Raw genomic sequence first — 6,000 nt, forward strand, 5'->3', positions numbered from 1 at the left:
AGCTACACTGAGAGTAAAAGGTAGATGGGATACAAGGAGAATAGAAGCATTAGGGAAGAGAGAGGTGAAGGTTTATAAACTAAAAGAGGAGGCAGTTAGGGAAAGATATAAACAGCTATTGGAGGATAGATGGGCTAATGAGAGCATAGGCAATGGGGTCGAAGAGGTATGGGGTAGGTTTAAAAATGTAGTGTTAGAGTGTTCAGCAGAAGTTTGTGGTTACAGGAAAGTGGGTGCGGGAGGGAAGAGGAGCGATTGGTGGAATGATGATGTAAAGAGAGTAGTAAGGGAGAAAAAGTTAGCATATGAGAAGTTTTTACAAAGTAGAAGTCATGCAAGGAGGGAAGAGTATACGGAGAAAAAGAGAGAGGTTAAGAGAGTGGTGAAGCAATGTAAAAAGAGAGCAAATGAGAGAGTGGGTGAGATGTTATCAACAAATTTTGTTGAAAATAAGAAAAAGTTTTGGAGTGACATTAACAAGTTAAGGAAGTCTAGAGAACAAATGGATTTGTCAGTTAAAAATAGGAGAGGAGAGTTATTAAATGGAGAGTTAGAGGTATTGGGAAGATGGAGGGAATATTTTAAGGAATTGTTAAATGTTGATGAAGATAGGGAAGCTGTGATTTCGTGTATAGGGCAAGGAGGAATAACATCTTGTAGGAGTGAGGAAGAGCCAGTTGTGAGTGTGGGGGAAGTTCGTGAGGCAGTAGGTAAAATGAAAGGGGGTAAGGCAGCCGGGATTGATGGGATAAAGATAGAAATGTTAAAAGCAGGTGGGGATATAGTTTTGGAGTGGTTGGTGCAATTATTTAATAAATGTATGGAAGAGGGTAAGGTACCTAGGGACTGGCAGAGAGCATGCATAGTTCCTTTGTATAAAGGCAAAGGGGACAAAAGAGAGTGCAAAAATTATAGGGGGATAAGTCTGTTGAGTATACCTGGTAAAGTGTATGGTAGAGTTATTATTGAAAGAATTAAAAGTAAGACTGAGAATAGGATAGCAGATGAACAAGGGGGCTTTAGGAAAGGTAGGGGGTGTGTGGACCAGGTGTTTACAGTGAAACATATAAGTGAACAGTATTTAGATAAGGCTAAAGAGGTCTTTGTGGCATTTATGGATTTGGAAAAGGCGTATGACAGGGTGGATAGGGGGGCAATGTGGCAGATGTTGCAGGTGTATGGTGTAGGAGGTAGGTTACTGAAAGCAGTGAAGAGTTTTTACGAGGATAGTGAGGCTCAAGTTAGAGTACATAGGAAAGAGGGAAATTATTTCCCAGCAAAAGTAGTCCTTAGACAGGGATGTGTGATGTCACCGTGGTTGTTTAATATATTTATAGATGGGGTTGTAAGAGAAGTAAATGCGAGGGTCTTGACAAGAGGCGTGGAGTTAAAAGATAAGGAATCACACATAAAGTGGGAGTTGTCACAGTTGCTCTTTGCTGATGACACTGTGCTCTTGGGAGATTCTGAAGAGAAGTTGCAGAGATTGGTGGATGAATTTGGTAGGGTGTGCAAAAGAAGAAAATTAAAAGTGAATACAGGAAAGAGTAAGGTTATGAGGATAACAAAAATATTAGGTGATGAAAGATTGGATATCAGATTGGAGGGAGAGAGTATGGAGGAGGTGAATGTATTCACATATTTGGGAGTGGACGTGTCAGCGGATGGGTCTATGAAGGATGAGTTGAATCATAGAATTGATGAGGGGAAAAGGGTGAGTGGTGCACTTAGGAATCTGTGGAGACAAAGTACTTTGTCCTTGGAGGCAAAGAGGGGAATGTATGAGAGTATAGTTTTACCAACACTCTTATATGGGTGTGAAGCATGGGTGATGAATGTTGCAGCGAGGAGAAGGCTGGAGGCAGTGGAGATGTCATGTCTGAGGGCAATGTGTGGTGTGAATATAATGCAGAGAATTCGTAGTTTGGAAGTTAGGAGGAGGTGCGGGATTACCAAAACTGTTGTCCAGAGGGCTGAGGAAGGGTTGTTGAGGTGGTTCGGACATGTAGAGAGAATGGAGCGAAACAGAATGACTTCAAGAGTGTATCAGTCTGTAGTGGAAGGAAGGCGGGGTAGGGGGCGGCCTAGGAAAGGTTGGAGGGAGGGGGTAAAGGAGGTTTTGTGTGCGAGGGGCTTGGACTTCCAGCAGGCGTGCGTGAGCGTGTTTGATAGGAGTGAATGGAGACTAATGGTTCTTAATACTTGACGTGCTGTTGGAGTATGAGCAAAGTAACATTTATGAAGGGGTTCAGGGAAACCGGCAGGCCGGACTTGAGTCCTGGAGATGGGAAGTACAGTGCCTGCACTCTGAAGGAGGGGTGTTAATGTTGCAGTTTAAAAACTGTAGTGTAAAGCACCCTTCTGGCAAGACAGTGATGGAGTGAATGATGGTGAAAGTTTTTCTTTTTCGGGCCACCCTGCCTTGGTGGGAATCGACCAGTGTGATAATAAAAAATAAAATAAGGTACTGAACATGTCATAAACATCATCTCAACACGTAAACACATTAGTTGAAAACTAGGGAATGCCATACTAATCAACACACTATCGAACAATTAAAAAGAGTTGGGAAGTGTAGAAGCACAAAAGGCCAGACTGAGGCCTAGACACACTAAGCTAGCAGCCCACAGCTACGGCTATAAACCGGATATTAAGTAAAGTTTTACTCGCTGCAATGTTCCAGAAACGTTGCAGCAACTTTTCTTCCATTGTTGCCGACGTCACAGTGCAAGAACTATTTTCAACATGACCTTCCCACCATCAACATCCCCTTCACCAGTGAAATCATTTTAGGGAATTGAATCTTTCCTCAACACATAAAGCAGAGTATAACTAAAGCGTTAGCCAAGTTCCTCAGCATTACTAACAAACTGGGCAATATCTAAACACCATCAATAACACTGTATTTTCACCTCTTAGAGAAAAGAGGAGCTCCAGGACGCTGCTCCCTGTAAACACTGACAACAGACATCACTAAACCAACAGACTAATAACTTCACATCACGAACTCCCATGAACATTTTAATAGTTTCACACACAATCTGTAATAAAAAAAAGTCTCTCGGAACTATGGAACAAGCAGCCTGATAACCCTGATATAAATTACCCAACAACAACAGCTGGCTAGATCACAGAGCAGATAAAAAAAAAAACGAACTGCTGCGAAAGCAGGTCAGCCAACACCCAACACCAGTAAAAATATGTTTGTGGGAAAGGACACGCGTGTACAGTTCAGAATGTTTATTAAAGACTCTCCTGACCAGTTCAAATTAAAATTAAAATTAAAATTTTATTTCCCATATGCAGTACACAGATAATGTAGATTACATGCATTAAAAATAGCCTCTAGCGTGCAATGAATTTCGGACAAACCCTTTCCACAGTTTGTCGGTATCAGCGAACCATTTACAGCCAGTAAACATGACGCATATTGCTTAATTTTGTGTGTATTGTTGGTGGTTCTGGTTGAGATGTTATGAATCACGAAGTTGGTGGCTCTGGCTCCGATCCTGTAGTCAAGGAAACTGGATAAAATATCCCTACAGAACTGGACACGCCTTGTATTACAAGAGCTTTAAGGGGAACTGCAATCACACATTTTGGGTTCAACAGCCTGAATACCAGCAAAGCTTCCCTAAAACAGGCTAATAGGAGGAAGTGGGTGGCTGGTAAGGGCAATTATAGTGTATAAAGAAGAGATTGTTTCGCCATGATTGTAACAATATACGACAATTATGTAGCTAACGGACTCTGTTGTTTCCGGAGTGATTGACTCTGCGGATTTTGTTCTGTATTTCCGACGTCCGTTATATGAAGGTGATTTATATCCAGGGGTTAAACCGTTTCTCAAGGCACTGTATAACTCAGATTGGTTAAAACTTTTCCTGTAATAAAGATAATAATAATAATAATAATCTTTATTTCTGCAAGTACATGATACAATTTATACAGGTCTAACTGACATCAGTAACATATTAGCTGGCATCAATGACATCTCTCCAACTAGTTTGAGGGTATCCTTAATTTCCAGCTAACCTTGAAGCTGAAGGGCTCATAATGCAATATTGCAAATAATTTAAGATAACCTCCTTTACATCAACCTTGATTATTTCGCATTCCCCAAATACTCTACGACCCCCTACGCTACGGGCTTTACACTTTTCATTTAACGTTATTATAACCACTTATCATTGTAGTCTGTAAAAAAAAGTGAAAAATAATAGCAGTTATCGTATGTTTACATACGTTGTATTACAAAAAGCACTAAAAACGGTGACTGAGGGGATATTCAGCGTAAGGACTGGCGTAAGCTAGATCCTGTCATCAGCGTCCCGATCGCAGGTAAAGAAGGTTGTTGATAATCAGTAAAGTGATGTGACCTGCCAGTATACTCTAACCTGTTTCCTATATCATTTATATATACATAGTATTTAATTATATAGGCCGTCATTGAAGGTAACCTCTTCATATAAGTGTCAGGTGTGGAAAAGTAAACACAAGAGCATTATAGTGTGATCCTTTTCGCCCACACAGTGGGCTCTATCAATAGGTTAATAGTAAATGAGTATTTATAGGATGGAGAGTCAGGTTGAGAATGCTGGGTAGGTTGGATATGAGAGGTATCTGCAAAGGACCGCTGAGAATGTTTGGTAGATTGGATCTGATATGGAGCTGCACGAGACGGGCAGGTGTGTGTGTGTGTGGTTATGTGGGATAACGATGAAGTTTCTTGGCAGGTGTCAGTACTGAAGGAAGCCACAGCATCTAAGTGTCAGTTGTCATAATTCAGCGTAACCACTGTAACTAAGTGTCAGTTGTCATAATTTAAGATAACCACAGCATCTAAATGTAGGTTTTCGTAAATGAGGAATAACTACAGGAGAATAAAATAGCTTGAAACAATGCTTGAGGCTCATCGCTGTGCCCGGGCTGGGAAGAAGCATGGCTTGTGAACCAGGCTGCCCAGCTTTTGAGGCATTTGTGACTAAGTGGTCTAAAGCATTACTTAGGAAACCATGCCAGTCTCCCTGTAGAAGGTTCGAATCCTGCTGTTTGCGATCTTTCTCTGTATATACCCGCTTGTTTCTGCATGGTGGATTGATATATATATATATATATATATATATATATATATATATATATATATATATATATATATATATATATATTATATATATATATATATATATATATATATACATACATGCAATAAGATCACAGTAAACAGGTGATTTCAGAATATGCAAAACAACCACTGTGAAAGAATAGAGAAATCCCAAGCGCTTTCGTGACTACTCACATTATCAAGGTTGGTAGACAGCAACCACCCAGGGAAGTACTACCGTCCTGCCAGATGACTGTGAAACAGAAACCTGTAACTGTTTTACATGATGGTAGGATTGCTGGTGTCTTTTTCTGTCTCATAAACACGCTAGATAACAGGGATATCTTGCTACTCCTACTTACACTTTGGTCACACTTCACAGACACGCACATGCATATATATATACATACATCTAGGTTTTTCTCCTTTTTCTAAATATCTCTTGTTTTTCTTTATTTCTTCTATTATACATGGGGAAGTGGAAAAGAATCTTTCCTCCGTAAGCCATGCGTGTCGTATGAGGCGACTAAAATGCCGGGAGTGGAGGGCTAGTAACCCCTTCTCCTGTAGACATTTACTAAAAAAGAGAAGAAAAACTTTTTAATACATATATATATATATATATATATATATATATATATATATATATATATATATATATATATATATATATATATATATAGTAAACCCTTCTCCTGTAGACATTTACTAAAAAAGAGAAGAAAAACTTTTTAATACATATATATATATATATATATATATATATATATATATATATATATATATATATATATATATATCTATATATATATATATATATATATAACACGTCGACCGATTCCCACCAAGGCAGGATGGCCCGAGAAAGAAAAACTTTCACCATCATTCACTCCATC

The sequence above is a fragment of the Cherax quadricarinatus genome, chromosome 74 (genome assembly GCF_038502225.1).
Source record: "Cherax quadricarinatus isolate ZL_2023a chromosome 74, ASM3850222v1, whole genome shotgun sequence".
In the NCBI taxonomy this organism is placed as follows: Eukaryota; Metazoa; Arthropoda; class Malacostraca; order Decapoda; family Parastacidae; genus Cherax; species Cherax quadricarinatus.